Here is a 16470-nt window from a genome sequence, read left to right as displayed (position 1 = left end):
TTTTGCCTTCCTGTAAATGTGCTATAGAATAAAGTATTGTGTTTATTTTGGCAAAATTAAAACAAAACCATAGATTAGCAGTATTTCTGCTCTTGGCTTAATTTGGCACTGTGCTTTCCCATTAAACAGTATTTTTGTCTCTTCCTTGTCCTTTCCTTGGTGGTTAAGTCTTGCCAGACAGCACTTCAGGAGTAGCACGATAATTAGACACTGTGTTTAAAAATTGCCAGTACAGCAAGATGGCTTTCTGTATCAAACAGAAGCGTGTTAGATAGGAGTATAGGCTGCAGAGAAACAAATAAGGCAGGGGGAAAAGATGGGAAGCTTCTGTTTGTCTTTTTTACAGTCCTTTCATGCCACTTCCATTCCTGGTATGCACTGTGCTTCTTTCCCTTGCAATGCACAATGTGCAGCTACTGTAACTTATCTGCACTCTTCTTAAGGAAAGGTGGTAGTATTGAATCTGCACATGGGTGCTAAAGGTGCTGCTCTAGCTGGTGGTGAGGGAGCTGGGTGGTGATTTGTGGCTTCTCAGTTCTTTCATAAAAGCACACAGGTGATAATGCAGAAGGGAGGTCCATGAGACATTCCCTGTCTGTCAGGTCCTAACATGCTTGGGCATGTCTTTATTAGCACAGTAAAGCTAGAGCCCCCAAAATGATTTTGCTTCAATAAAAGTTGGGGATTTGGTGCTATTTTGTGAACAGAGAGAGCTCTCTGTTAATGTGCCTTTTAGTGCAATGATGCTTAGTGGAAGTGTGAGTTTTCATAAGAGATCCATGTATTCCTAACAATATGGCACTTCCCCATCTCTGGAAGTGTCCAAGGCCAGGCTGGATGGAGCTCTGAGCAAGCTGGTCTAGTGGAAGGTGTTCCTGTCCACAGAAGGGGGCATAGAACTAGATGATCTTTAAGGTCCCTTCCCACTCAAGCTATCCAATAATTCTGTGAGGCTCTGTCTGTCAAACAACAAAACATGTCCCTGTATGACTGTGGGAAATGAAATCTGTATTGTCTCACTCTTCACATGAGACTAAAAATAGAATGAAAGTTTTTAAAACATCTCTCATTTGCCCCATCTCTGGATCAGAAAAGGTTTAATCTGATAAATGAGTACCAGAGAGATGCTGCCAGTCACTGACAGCTTGGAAAGTGATGGCTGTCACAATATATGTGTGTGTTTAGCTGCCAAAAGAGCAGTGAAGCTACTGTAAGGGAAAGGGGACACAGTGTTGTGCCTCAGAGTGAGACTTTTTAACCAACAGCATACCTTGTTGACACAAAGACAAAACTGTGCTCCAAAGGACAAGTGCTAATGGTGCAAAATTGTTATTTTAATTGGTCCTTGACAGCAGAGTGGCCCTGGGGCAAGGGAGGGTGGCAGGGCCTGCAGCATGACCTGGCAGAGCAGCCCAGCTGGAGCAAGGTGCAGGTCCTGCTGCACTGGAATGCCTGCCCTTGGCACAGAGCAGGTGGCCAGGCCAGCTGGGACAGAGAGCTGAGCCAAACCCATACACAGCCCTGGCAGCAGGGAGGGCAGAAGCATGAAAATATGCATATTGTCAGCTCTTGGCATTTTGCTGAAAACAGCTTTTGGGAAGTCAAGGGCCTTTGGTGGTTTCTGTTCTGTTTTTAAGAGCTGTGCCCTGGGCAGTGAAGAGGATGAAGTAGTGAGAGCAGAAGAGTAGTGAAAATCTCCCCTTTGGGTTCCTTTAAATTAATGAGCAAACTGCCCAGATGGCCTAAGTGAGGCAGAAGAAGAAATCCAACATAAACAATTTATTTAGACTGCCTAAAATGAAGACATCCTTTGTGTGGAACAGAATAGTGACCAAAAGACATTTTCACCTTGCGGCATTCTGTTTTGGGAAGAGCTCTCTCTGCAGAGTGTTCAGGTCTTGCTGTGGAAAAGAACTGTGCCTGTAGCACTCCAGATGTGTATTTCCATCCTTGAATTAGCATGCTTGTTTTAATAGATTCCCTACTTCTGCCACCAGTCCAACAGCCTGTGCAGAAAGGGCAGGTGCTGGCATGGTCAGAGCCAGTCAAGTTCAGTATGTGCTGTACTGTCATTTTTCTGGCAGGTGATGCAATTTCTTCTGTCCAAATTTCTGTAGTCTTGAGGTTGCGCTGGAGTTGCATCTTGGAAGACTTGACATTTATGAGATGTGGTGATTTTTACCTTTAGAGCCAAGGAATTGCTGGTAATAGGGTAGAAAATAGCTGCAGTTAACTTTCTCAGGATGGTCATTTATTTTACTTAAGCCATCACCCATTTTTAGAAACAATTTTTGACCAGTCTTCTGTCAGATTCCTTCATCTGAATAATACAATCAAGGGGGTTTTTAAGTGTGTTACGCTAGGTACTGCTAGCCAGGGAATAAGTCATTCCAGATACATTCTGTCCTGTTTGAACTGAAAACGGTAACAGTAATATTATCCCTTTTTACTTTATTATATCTAGAATTTAAGTCCTAAAAATGATTGTGTGCTGCAGCCATGTGTGGCCTCTATGGTAGTGCCCTGTACATGAACCTCATTTGTGTATGGAGACATTGCTACCACCACAGAAGAGTCTAGCAAGAGAAAACTTCACAAACAGATTTTAAAAGAAAAAAAGGGACTCACAACAGATACACATGGAAAGAAACATGTAACAAAAAAAAAAACGCTCAATTTTTTACTGAATTTATTAATAGTAGAAATAAAAATAAATTCATTACAAGCAGATTAATGCTACGTTTTATATTGCTGTGTAATCTTTATCCAGATTAATCTGCACATCTGCCTGGGATTGAAGTTAACAAGATTTGGTCTGGACTTAAAAGCCAATCTGTGTTGTCCTGCTGCCTGCTTGTAGAGATACCCTAAAACAAGTTACCATTGTTTCCTCACCATGAGAAATGTGAACAGTTCAGCATAGTTTCCCCTCTGCTTCCCATGCCCAAGTGTTTGTGTCACTCTTTGTATATCCAGGCCTGAGCAGAGTGCTGCCTTTAGTCATAGGCTGCTAAGGAGTAACTCTTGATAAGCATCAGCCTTGCACATCCCATACCTGAAGAAACAGTAGTGCAAGCCTGGTGACAGTGGTTAGAACTGCATGTTAATGTTCCAAACATGTTCCTTCTATAAATGATGTTTCAGAGAGTTTTAACAGTAAATTTTCCAGTGAACCATGTGGAAAATTCAACTTTTACCTCATAGCACTGTAGGTACATTTTTAAAATATCTCTTGAATGTGGTAAAGTGCTAAAGTGCTTTAAAATTGCATTCTCTCTCTTTACTTCTGTTTGTCCCCAGTGCATCAAACTCGTCATTATTTCCTACAAAATAAAATTACGTTTGCAATCCAGGAGCAACCTGTTCCAAAAATATCTATTTTAGTAATTCTTTGTGCTCTTACTGTAAAATGAATTTACCTTTTTTTTTTTTTTTTTTGTGTGTGCTTGTGGCTGGAAACCCATAGCACATCAGACCTTGTATCAGCAAGCCTTCTGCTGAATGATAAATCCACTCATCAGGAACTTACCTCATGCAGTCTGAAGATAGGGCTTAGATACAAAGAAGTAAATTCACTTCTCAGCAATGCCATTGAAATTCAGATGTTTTCCTAGACAGGGCTGAGTACTCCATGCCCAAAGAGGAATGTAATTTAAATTTTTGTTTTTGTCCACCTTGTGGACTTTACAGAATTTTTGAGGCTGTAGATCTGTTTAAGAGTTTCAACTTTTTTTTTTCCCTGTCTCCTTTTTGTGCAATAGGTAGGTATGTATGCAGAAAGTCCCACAACATGTGAGGAAGAGGTTAATGCAGTACCCTGGGTGCCCTTATGTAAACATAGACAACTAATGTATGTTAAAAGTGTGAATCAGCTCACCATTTCCATACAGCCAGGCCTATGGAGATGTGGATTTACTTACCTCATGTTAAAGACTGGGAAATGCAAAAATGTTTAAGAACATGAGGAATGAAACCATCCCAGATTCTCTTTAAAGGTAATCTCAAACATTAGCTTCTAAAAAATATCTGTGTACTGTTTGCCCCTAGAAAATTAACTTCTTTCTTATTGAGTTTTTTTCTTACTTTGAAATGCAGCTGCTTTATGCAGTGCAGATACAGGCTCTGTGTAAGGACATTCTCCATTCTCCACTGACTGCAAAGCTAAAAATCCCATTAAAAGCCCAGGAGGTAATATGATTTTTTTTTCATGTTCACAAAGTGCACTGTCTCTACATCAGTGTGTATTTGCATGCATGGGGCTGAAAACCTTTCAATGATGACTTTCAGTCAGGTACACATTGAATCTCTTTCTCCCCTTTTACCACGATATTACAGTTTCAGTGTGAATTTTTGAGCAGCTGCTGCCTATTTTGTGGTACATGTAAGCAGTGTCTTGATCCATTAACACCTCAGTGGTTCCATTAGCACAGATAGAATGAGACAGGTACCTCAGCAATTATTCCACCTCACTGACATCTTGTGCATCAGCAGTGCCTGGGGAGGCACATACCTTCCTGTCCCTGGCAGAGCAGGGAATTACTGCACAGCCTCTGCAGAGCCACAGAAGTGTTGTGTTTAAAGAAACCATGGAGCCTGATCCAGCTCCTGCTGCCAGCAATTCCATGCTGTGTATTTCAGATTTTGGTAGTGACTTCTGCTTTCCACTGTGTGATACAGAGCAAGTTGTATACAGCACCTTGTTCCTTTCTTCAGAAAATAGGCTTTTGCAGGTTTTACTAGTTGACATTCCTTTAACACTATTTTCTGGTTTTATTTCTTTTACTAATCAAAAATGTGTATTTGTCTTACATTCACATAAGAAAATACACTGGGACCTAATATCATAAAGAGTAATTTTCCTTTTGTGGCTTTAGAATCATGATGAACAGCTACAGCTCACAAACAGCTGAATGCCCAGGGGCAGTGTTATATTTTCTGCAGATATTACCTGTGCTGCTTGACTTGACTGTTACTTTTTACTTTAATTTTTCTTCTTATGTGAAAATGTCATTATATCCAAATTTAATTCTGCTCCAGCAGAAGCTTTATTTAATAATATAATTTATTTAATAACATGTGTCTAACCTTTCTTCATCAAATATCTTTCCTGTTATTGTCATATTTCTAGCAGCTTGTGAATAAGCATGAAAGTTATTCATATGCTGTAATTTTCAGTATCAAAAAACTAACAAATACATATTAAATATCTTAGAAAATCCTTCAAAAGAATCTAGTACATAAAATAATTATTTCTGAGTATATCAACCAAATTTGTCATTTTGTCCAAGTGTATTTGATACAGTTGGCTTCAGATATGGCTTTCTGGGTTCCTGGTATAAATCCTGCTCTTCTCTCTGGTTTCTTTTAAAATGCATCAGTTACAAGAAGCTGTCCAGCATGGTGAAGAGCTGGAATGCTTTCAGTTCTTGCCTGCAGAAAACATGACATGATCTGACACTAACAGGGTTAGGAAGAAGGCACTCCATTCCCCAGCCTTCATCCCAGGGGGTGTCTGCCATTACCTGGTTGGTTGGTATTAGCTGTGACACTTACACAGTCTGATCTCTGCAGGTTCTCTTCAGGCCAGACCACATGGCCCAGAGTTCCCCAGGTATAATGGGGGAAAGGGATGTGTTCCATTTTTAATAGAACTTCAGGGTTCAAGCAGTTAAGTTGAAAATAGTTCAGATTACTTTTTAATTAACTCCTTAATAAACAGTTTGCAGACTGTTTCCTTTAATTTGGGGGGATTTCATGTGACTATTTTTGAATAAGCTCTAGTAGAAAATGATGGGATATAAAGTATCTCCCTGCTACTTTCCAAAGAAAATGCTAATTTACTAATTTAGTGTAACTTTATTTTCTGCATCATGACTGACAACTTTACCATCCCTGCCCACTGTCTACCCTGTCCAGCTCTCAGAGTTTCATCTGTTGCAAGTTTGTATAAGGAACTTTACCTCTTGTGTCTGTCTGGACAGACAAAATGGATTTGATCCATAACTTCAGCTTCTAGCCTTAGGCATGCTGTAGCAATAGGGGCTTGTGTCCAAATTAGTATTTCGTAATATAAATTCAGAATGGTGAGAAATGATGCAACCACTGATATTTACTAGTCAGAGGTAAATAGTTCACCCAGGATACTCCTGGAGATCTCCACATTACTACACCTAGGTTACAGAGCATCCAGCAAGAGCCCAATTGCTAAGCCATGCACAAGCACAGATTGTTTACACACACTTGTGCAGTGCTGTAGCTTTACTAATGAGAGTATTTCCACTTCTGTAAGTGTGGCTGGCTGTGTAGAGCAATAAAGTTAAGAAAGTGTGCTAGGTTATAGAAGGTAGCCATCAGCACCTGCAGGTTTGCCAAATATAACAAAACACTGCATGAATTTAAAAAGTTTTGCCCAAGGCTTCACTCATAGAATTACAAGGAAAACCTGTTATGTTGATAGATGGGAGTCCAGGTCTTCATTACATGTGTCGCACATTACATGTCCTCCTGATAGCTCTTAGGGGGAACATCCCTTACAAAGCTCAATGTTTGCAGCCAGGAATGGAGGGACATGATTTGTAGCTACTGTACAGCACTTAACAAACACTACATCCCCAAAGTATATTTTCTTTCTGGGTTTGGGCATCTTTCCAGATGTAAGACAGACATGAAATGCTACCTGTGTAGCATAAAGGCATAGAAGAGGTTTAGTGTGGAAGAGACCTCTGGAGATCACCTAGTCCATCCCCCGTGTTCTGAGCCTGTCCCAACAGGGTCTGGTTACTCAGGGCCATGTACAGTTGGATTTTTAGTAGTTCTGATATTGCTTATTGCTTTTAAGAATTTACTCCTTCTCTCATATATTTGAGTTCTAATTTTTTTGAGAAACACTGCAAGAATTTTTCCTTTCTCAGTTCTTTACTTCAGTCCCTCTTAATCTCTGAGCTGAAACTAAGCCAAAATATTCTTGTGTAAGCAATAGTCAAAGGGGAAAAGATTATGAGTTCTTGAATAGTAAAGCCAGATATTTTAACTCTTTCTCGTTGTTGCTGTATTATTACTCAAAACTGCTGTATTGTAAACTTGCCAAAGCACTGGTTTTATTGGGAGTTTTTGTCCAATCTTGTTGGACATGTGTATTTTGGCATCTGTGAGAAAATAGGCTTACATCTGGAAATTAATGCCAGGAAATGGAAATTTGTACATGCCCATTTGCAAACATTAGGCAGCAGAAGCCACTGAAGATTGTATTTTGGTTCTGCATTACCTTTTCTGGGATATGAAATGAGGAATTTCACCAGCTGAAGTTCCTGGACACTAAGTCTTTCCAATATCATGGAACATGTCTTGTGGGTAGACCAATGCCTGAATTCATATGCAGGCAGCATCTGCAAAAAGATGTGACAAAGGCTGCCTGACCCCCACACTGAATATACAAGAAATAATTGACCGTACGAGGTAGGTAGATGTTGGCAAGTATCCACACATCTGCACATGTGGATGCCAAGCTTGAGACGAGTACATTACCTTGGCACCATGCCTGCTGTCATGCCTGACAGGCTCCAGGCAGCAGCCCTCATGGTCCTGCTGTGCCTGTGACAGTGTTATGGGAGCTGCAAGGAGCGAATCCGCCCTCCTCCATGGGAAAGCAGAACTGCTCCCAGGGGCACACGTCCCTGTGGTGCATTGTGAGGCTTGGTGTTTTGTAGCAGGCTCGAGGGCAGAAGTTTGTTGGGCTGCCAAGGCATATGGCTTTGCAGGGCCTGCACACTGCTTGTGTTTGCTGGCAGCTGTGGCTTGGGACAGTGGATCAGAGGGGCAGTTCATCATGATGTGAATTCACTGAGTATGGAGACTGAACACAGAGCATACAATAAATCTGGCAAACAAGGCAAATGCTGCATTCTCATCCATCAACACTTGGGGAACAGTGGAACAAAACACGGCCTGGTAGGTGGGATGGTGCTGCCTTGCTGACGTGGGATGACCAGTAAAGGCTCCACAGTGTCTGGAGGATGGTGTGGCTGCAAGGGAGGTACTCCAGCCTTTCAGGGCCATGGAACATCACTGACAAAGTCCATTCAAGTACTGAAACAGCTCTCAGCTATTTTACTTTGCAATCCAGTATACTTAGAAGATGCAGAGTGGGGCTGGCCTGTGCATGTGGAACACAAAAGCAAAATGGTACTGGCTTGAAAATCACCTGGATGTTAAGACTGTACATACAGCTATGACTTGGTTTTGTAACTGTAACTGCAAAACTAGACGTGTTTTACAGATAACTTACAGATTTTTAATGTTCTTCTGCCTTTTGGCATTTTTTTATTTGAGCACTCCTGGGATGAGGGCACTGTTAATCTTTATGGAGTATTTTGTGCTTAATTAATTGTAAGGACTTAGGTAGCTGAGGGCTTTTATTTTTCTTTACAGAGTAAGATATCAATTAAAATGTAAATCTTTACAATTGCCTTCTTTGGGACATGGGGATCCCTATAATTGAGCTGTGTAGATTATTCACTGTTTTCAAGTACATTAATAATAATGTGTTGGCACAGCCACTCCTTCTTAATTCCTTGCAATTAAATGGACAATGTTAAGTGTTAAAAACAAGTAATGACTCATATGCATTTTGTCAGTTTATGCAAAGAAGGTTAAAATAATGAACAAAAAGTGATGAAAAATGGAGGAGGAGCTTCACTTACTTTCTCATCCCTTCTCATTTCCTTTCCATTTTTCATGTTTACTTGACTATGTGATGCAGGGATAGCTAGAGGCTACCTGGATGAGACTTGTTTCTCCCCTTCATTTGCTTGAGCTGTCCTCCCTGGAATGCCTTCATACTGCAGTAGCAAAAATGTAAAGGCCAGATTACCTCCCTGTTAAGCATCTGCACAGGAATGTTTGCAGTGAAAAGCATCTGCCTCTCTCCTGAATGAGGCAGAGATTTCAGATCCCCACTGCAGGGAGAGGGGACTGTGTACTCATAACCCTGTCTATGAGATCCTCATAACAGGATCACAGACCCACAAGAAAACTCTCCTGACTCCACAATCCTGTGTTAAGTTCTCTTCTGTTAGCCCTGCTTGTCTCTCCTTCCTGGAACACAGCCTCTCTCTCTGCCTCTGCGGCACAATGTTCCACAGCTCTCCTCCTAAGCCCACACAGGGTAGCAGCAGGATGCTCAGCCTTCTGGCAGCACAGCTCTTCGTGCAGATCTGAGAGCTCCCTCCAGAAGCCACCATGCTAGAATTCCTTAATAAACATGCAAGAGAAGAAATCCTTCCAGTAATACTTCTGTATATCAAGATGTAGAGTTAAAACCTTCCTTCCTCTTAATATACCATTTATTTGAATGTCAAAGAACAGGAACAGCAGGGTAATAATTGATCATAACAGAACGCTCTGAGCAACTATAAAATTGCATTAGCATTTTCCTTTATTTTTCATTGAAAATTCTGAAATCCAGTAGCAGAGGAGACAGTGTGATATCCTAGGGATTTTTCACTTATCCTTGGAAGTGAAAAACCTGAGCCTTCTTCAGCCTGAAGAATTTGAATATGTAGTTCTCAATAAAATGCCTTATCATGCTATGAAATAGGCTACAGCAATGTTCTCTGTCTGCCTTGCTGAAGCAGAACCAGAGTGCAGCACAGTGCAAAATTAATGGGACCAGGGAGAGGGGACAAGCTATAGGGGCCCTCTGTGTAGTACAGCAAGATGAGGACTCCCAGCAGTTTATGAGTTCCTTGGCTCCAAATTATATTTCTGTATTTTAGCTTGTGATGCTCAAACAAGCAGGACTTAGAGCAGATATGAGGGCTCTTATTCCTTCACTTAGGGCTTAACAAAAAGAACCATCATCATCTCATCTGTGCTTCCTTCTTCATTTGCATTACAAGTTTACTTCAACTTTAAACACTCCTTGCTACAGTGAACTGGAATTATGACTGCCTTCCATGTGATACTTAATACCACCGTCTGGCAGAATGAAGCCTTCCCTTTGCAAGCTTCAGAGTGGAATTTCAAAGAATGTTGCTGATTGCAGTCTGTACTGAGAGCAAAGCGTTCAGTGTGTGCTTTGCTTACTTTGGTCAGAATTTAAAATTTTGAAGCAAGAGACTAAAACAAGAAACAAGCTCTTCTCTGTCAGCAGAACGATACAAGTGTAAAGACCACCCTTAAGTCAATATTGTCATGGTTTAACCCCAGGTGGCAGCTAATCCCCCCACAGCCACTCACTCACTCCCCCAGTGGGATGAGGGGGACAGTTGGAACAGTCACAGTGAGAAAACTCATGGGTTGAGATAAAGACAGTTTAAAAGGTAAAGCAAAAGCCATACACACAAGGAAAGCAAAGCAAGGAATTAATTCACTTCCCGTGGGCAGGCAGGTGTTCAGGCATCCCCAGGAGGGCAGGCCCTCATCACATATAGCAGTGCCTTGGGAAGAAAAACACACTCTATCAATCCAAGTGACCTCCCCTTCCTGCTCCTTCCCCCAGCTCTAGATACTGAGCATGATGCCCTGTGGTCAGCTATATCCTTTGGGTCAGTTTGGGTCAGCTGCCCCAGCCGTGTCCCCTCCCAACTCCTTGTGCACCCCTAGCCTCCTCACTGGTGGGGCAGGGTGAGAAGGGGAAAAGGCCTTGTCTGTGTAAGCACTGCTCAGCAACAGGTGAAATTTCCCAGTGTTTTCAGCACAGATCCAAATCAGAGAACCATACTAGCTACTGTGAAGATAATTCACTCTATCTGAGCTAAAACCAGCAAAAATACACAATATATTATGTCTTTAGTCTCCTTTGATGTAATACAAATTGCCAAAATTAAATTCAAATAAAATTTTAAGATGCTGTTTTCTTGGAGTTTTTTTTTTCCTTGGTATTTATTAGTTTGTATACTTTCAGTGGGCTCTGCCTGAATGTCTCTTCAGTCTCCCGTTGGTGATTCCATCCCCAGGTCCCATGCTCTACCATGCCAACCTTTCTAACACTGTGCACATTTCTGGCCACGAGCAATCTGTATGCAGCTGCAGTCTCTGCTACTGAAGTGTTTCAGCCCTGTGTCTTCAGCTGCAGTATTGAGCCCACTCAAAACTTTGGGCTTGCACCACTGCAAACTGTCTTGGTTCAATGATCAATGTTATAATGACACTGGGAAAAAAGCATTAAGCCAATGCTCAAAAAGCCCCACATCACAGGACAAAAAGTACTGCCCATTTAATCTTCTTCATTGTTGGGGATAATCAGAAAGTCTTGGGAAAATGAAATGGTTTTAGAGTTTTGCATATAAAATAGCTTTTAAAATAATGATTGTGGTATCTTATGTGTCTGACTCTGCTCCTTTAGACTGGAGACCTGATAATGTAACTAATACTAAAAATGTCTATTGATTAGTGTGCACACCTGTAAGAGACTGATAGCACTTTAACTGGCTAATGAACAAATGTCTGATATGAGCAGGACTCACAACTGTATCACCACAAGACAGCAATTCTGAGTTACAATTCTGTGGCCTGTTACTAGTACAGCTAATTAACAACTGCTGTGCAAGCTCCATCATACCACAATTCCCTTCCCTTTTCCACTTACTTACTATTGGGCACAAGCCTTTCCCTCCTCACCCCACCCTTGCACACAAGTCTTTTGGACACAGACCCGATGAGAGTGCAGGAGGTTGTTGTCTCAGGGGTGTTGTCTGCCATCCTGGTTACAGAATAGCTTTACCACTGGAGGTGTTCACACTTCTAGAACCAGAACATCTCATCCCTCTTTGTTCTCCACAGGAATATTCCTAATGCTTGTTTGGTTTTTTTTTTTTTTTTTAATTATTTCTTGGGCTTTTTTTCCTATTTAATTAATTCCTAGTGGTTATTTTCCTGAACCTACCTTGTCACCAACCCTGCACCTTTTTTTCTCTGCCTAGGGTCCTCCCAGACAAATAGGACCTATTTAATGACATGCTTCTGATTATTTTTTCCTTAGTGGTCCCAGTTCTGCTATATCCACACCCAAATTTGGTGTTTCTAACACTGTTATCCAGGCACCTTTGATCCAATATGGTATTGCTCATACTGCTATCTAGATAGTCCCAAAACTCCCTTTAGACCCTCGTTCAAGCTGGTTACATTTCCTCTATACCATATGCTTTTTGAACAGAAATATGTTATCTTACTTCAGCCTTGACTTCCCTACCAGCTATTTAAGCCAAGCAGTTTCTAGATTTATGCAGAGACAGCTTGCATACCAGAGCAACAGAATAACCCATTTTGTGCTTATACAATCTCTTTGCCCTTGAGCAGCTTCAGTTACCCTGCAGGTTCCCATGGTGGCATTAGCTGGTTTTGAAGCCCAATGTTTGAGTCTCTGGCTCAGAGTAAGCATGTAAGGAATGTCCTCTGAGGAGCAGTTGAGTACTTCAGGCCTGTCTGCTTTGGAGCAAAGGCTGAAAGGTGACCTCATTGCTACTGAGGAGGGTAGGTGGAGGAGGAGACTCTGATCCCTTCTCCATGGTATCCAGCGATAAAGTCCCATGGGAATGGTTCAGAGCTGCCCCAGGGGAGGTTTTGACTGGACATTGGGAAGCATTTCTTTACTGAGAGGGTGAGAAAACACTGGCACAGGCTTTCCAGAGAGGTGATGGATGCCCCCAGCCTGTCAGTGTTTTAGGGGTGTTTTGACAATGGCTTTAACGATCTGCTTTAACTTTTGGTCAGCCCTAAAATGGTCAGGCAGTTTGACTATATGTTCACTGAATGTGAAATGGTCTATTCTGCTCTAAACAACTCCAGAAGAGACCCACTAGCAAGGAGATGTGCATTGCAGCAAAAAATACTTCATTGATGTCAGCAACCATATCACATCTTCTTAAGAGTCACTTTTTCTTCCCAGGGAACACAGAGCCTCCTGCTACTGCCAAAATGCCAGGCTGCATTGCCAGTTGCTCCTTTTCACTATCACCTGGCATCTCACTTCACTTTACCACCAAAACCATCACCTAAGACACAGTCAGAGCTCCCTGCCATCTGCCAGCTGCCATTTCCAACCCTACACAGTCCTGTCTCACTGGGAGCATTCTGCAGAGGCTGCACTCACCAAAGCTGTGCCTGCTGCTCACACAGACAGACAGACAGCACCTGCACAGCCATGGCAGCACTGACTGCAGACCTGCCCTGGGGAGAGCATCCCTGCCAGCACGGGAGTAGCTGGGCTATGCAGGGCCACACCACCCCCAGGAGGAGAAATGTGATTCCCAGGGTGGCTGGTGGGGTAAAGACCACGTGGATTTGAGCCACAGCCCTGGCTGAAGGTAAGAAAAGCCCCACAAGTGCTTTCTAGTCCTGCTCCTTGACAGTGTTAACAGGGAAACTGCATCCTTTCCGTAAATTCGGTGTGAGGAACTGCATGAAAGATTCATGGCAGCATGACCAGTTTTAAAGCCTTCATATTAAAAGGCAGCAATTCTAAGGACAAGGACAGCACACAGTCGCCCTTGGGGAAATGGCTAAGCTAAGACAAGCTGCAATATAAGAGACAGTCAGTGGGATTCATGTGTAAACTCTGGACACCTACAATGTGTAAATGATTCATCTCATTTGGAAGAGAACATCTACGTTTGGTCACATGAACTGCACTGTTCCATTTAGCTGGTTCTCCTCCTACATGGTTCAGGAATAGTGCTCTGCAATATCTCGCTCAGGCACCTTCGTGTTTGGATAGATAAATCTCACATCTAAAGGTATTATCCCTCTGCTTAGAAGGTAAATTCTAGGTGCTAGAAGTGTCCCTGTCAGAATTTGAAATCAATCATTTGAAATCAATCTCAGTTTTTCTCATTTGCTTTTGAATTTCTGAGCCTTCAGAACTGGAGAAAACATGACTTAAAAAAGACCCACACTTTACCTTCAATAATCAGTATTTTCTATGTGATAATAAGTGATTTATTCAAACTAAAAAAATAATACTTCTTTTTTGATCTTTTGTTAGAACTAATTAGAATTCCTTCACATGACTTTCCACTTTGATCTGTAAATCAATTTCTGACCCTACCAGCAACTTGTGAAATATTTATTAGCACAGGAATATTATCACAGGCTGATTATTGTCTAGATCACCCAGCAGCATACATGCCAGGATGTTATTACTGAGAAACTTGACTGTGGTGTTTATCTGTAAATTGTGACAGTAATTTTCCATGTCCCACACTCTGCCTTGCTACAGGTTTTTGTTTACCCATGTTCTGGTCTGACATACCATTCCATCTTGCCTCTCTCTTTGGCTTGCTGTACAGACATCATCTTGCAAAGCAGGATTACAAAATCAATATGATTAAATCAAATAATGGCATTATAATGAAGTAAGCTTCATAGGAGAAATTTTAATCACTTGTGGATGTCACATTTATGTTAAAAGCAGAGTGTCTGATTTATGGTTAGTCTTCTATGCCCTGGATATTAAATGTGGAACTAGATATAATTTAAGGGGAAGATATAGTAGATGTCTACAGAAGTATATGCGTCATGGAAAAGATGGGCAGGGATGGATCCAGATATGCTCCCATAGGGGCCTGTCTAATTTGATGATTTGATTACCTTTGGAGCAAACAGAACAAGGTAGGTTGGATACAACAGGTTGTAAGCCTTTGGGATTCCTTAATAAAGAGGCTGTGGATGCCAGAAATGTACACAGTCCCAACAGGAGACCAGAAAAAATACCCTGCGATCTTTTGGGGGTTATCAAACCATCACAAGCTCAGGAAATTCCCTCAACATTGTTGGAAGCTGGAACAGTTAGGGAAAGGAATCAACACAGGCTACCTCATTTTAACCCTTCCTTAACTGACCAGTTGCAGCCACACTTGGAGATGTAGGGGAGTAGATGACTGCTCCTAAGTTTGTAAAGTTTGTAGATGTTTAGATCAAGGTTCCTCAGAAATGGTTACTACAGCTGGCATTATTTCTTCATGGAAAAACATGAACAAGCATCTAGAGTCAGCATCTAGATAGCATATGAGTGCTAAGGGCTGAGGTAGGGGAAGATAGGAGAAATGCCACAGGCAGTTTCTGAAAACAAGAAGCAAGCTGATTGTTTTGAATTAAGTAAGTGGATGGATGAAGGAGGATTCAAAAAGAAGATGACATAGTGAGAATTAGAAAAGTGGTCTTTCAGCTGCAGTCTCAAGGAGCAGAACAAGATTGTCAACAGCAGACAAATCATGGGGAACCAATTACAGTGTTGAAAGTCTGAGCAAAAGTTTTGCACAGCAGCTGTGCTGCCTCAGGCTGTCAGTGCCATGTTCAGCATCATCCCTCTGGCAGCAGCAGTAACAAGTGCAGAAGGTATTTTGGTTCTTTTTTGTTGGAATGGAAAGCTCTTTATTAGAGGCTGATAAAAGACAAATTATTCCAAATGCAGCTAGAGCAAGAGAAATTGATGCATCTATCTCTCATCACAGATAGCTAGGATTATTGAGGCTTGCAGCCTGAGCCAGAAACTGTCCCCACTTCTCCTCAGCTGTGGGAACAACACAGGCTGTACACTGTTCCCAAGTTCACCACACCAGGATCCTCACTGCTCTGCCTCCTACCTTGCCCTGCACAGGGTACAGCTGGTGACTCTGTACTACATGACAAGTAACCACTGTACCTGCACAAGGGGGTGAGAAAAGGGGACCTCTCCTCCCTGCTTTCTGCCTATGAGGCAGATACTGCATGTCCTTACAGAAAACCAACAGAGGCAGAGCCCATGGAGGATTAGAGGCAGGAAAAATTAAACGAGTGATGGTTACAGGTTCAGGCTCTATTTAGGCTCTATTGCCTTCAGTACTCTTCAGGAGCATGTGGCACCAACAGCTTTGTGTCTGCTGCCTGGGATCCTTGCTCAGTGACCATCAGGACATCCCTCTTGCCTAGTTCATTATCTCCCTGCCTGGAGGGAAGGACCCCTGCCAAGAAGTATTATTTAAAGCTTGCACCCAATATTTAAACTTGAATAATAAACACAACCATCACACTGTCACAGTGACCAGGGAAATGAAAATTTCAACGCAAAGATAAAAATCCCTGCCTTGCTCATGTGAGTTGCAGATGACAACTGCAAATCTTTGACAGAAATATCAGCAATATTTATTTCTGGTTTTTATCTAAGTACTGCTAAATATAAAATCCATAAACAAGAAGCAGGATCTGTGACCTGGAGCTTTTGACACCATGGCTGCAGGCTATGATGCAGCACATATGGCCTCCTTTGATGCTGTGTGGTGTAGCTTTATTCCCAGAGTGTTAATGCGTACTCCGTTCCCTGCCTGTTCCAGAGCACAGCAAGGTGTGGCCATCTGTGAATACACAGGTCTGGACATCATCAGAGGCTCTGGGTGAAAGCTGCCCTCCGCTTCTAGGCTGTTTTACCAGGTGTGGCCGACACCTTCTTTAAAAGGACAGCATCTGGAAGGGCTTTCTATTGGCAGCACTTAAATC

This window comes from Melospiza georgiana, chromosome 4 (assembly GCF_028018845.1).
Source record: "Melospiza georgiana isolate bMelGeo1 chromosome 4, bMelGeo1.pri, whole genome shotgun sequence".
Taxonomy (NCBI): domain Eukaryota; kingdom Metazoa; phylum Chordata; class Aves; order Passeriformes; family Passerellidae; genus Melospiza; species Melospiza georgiana.
This window is presented reverse-complemented; position numbering follows the sequence as displayed.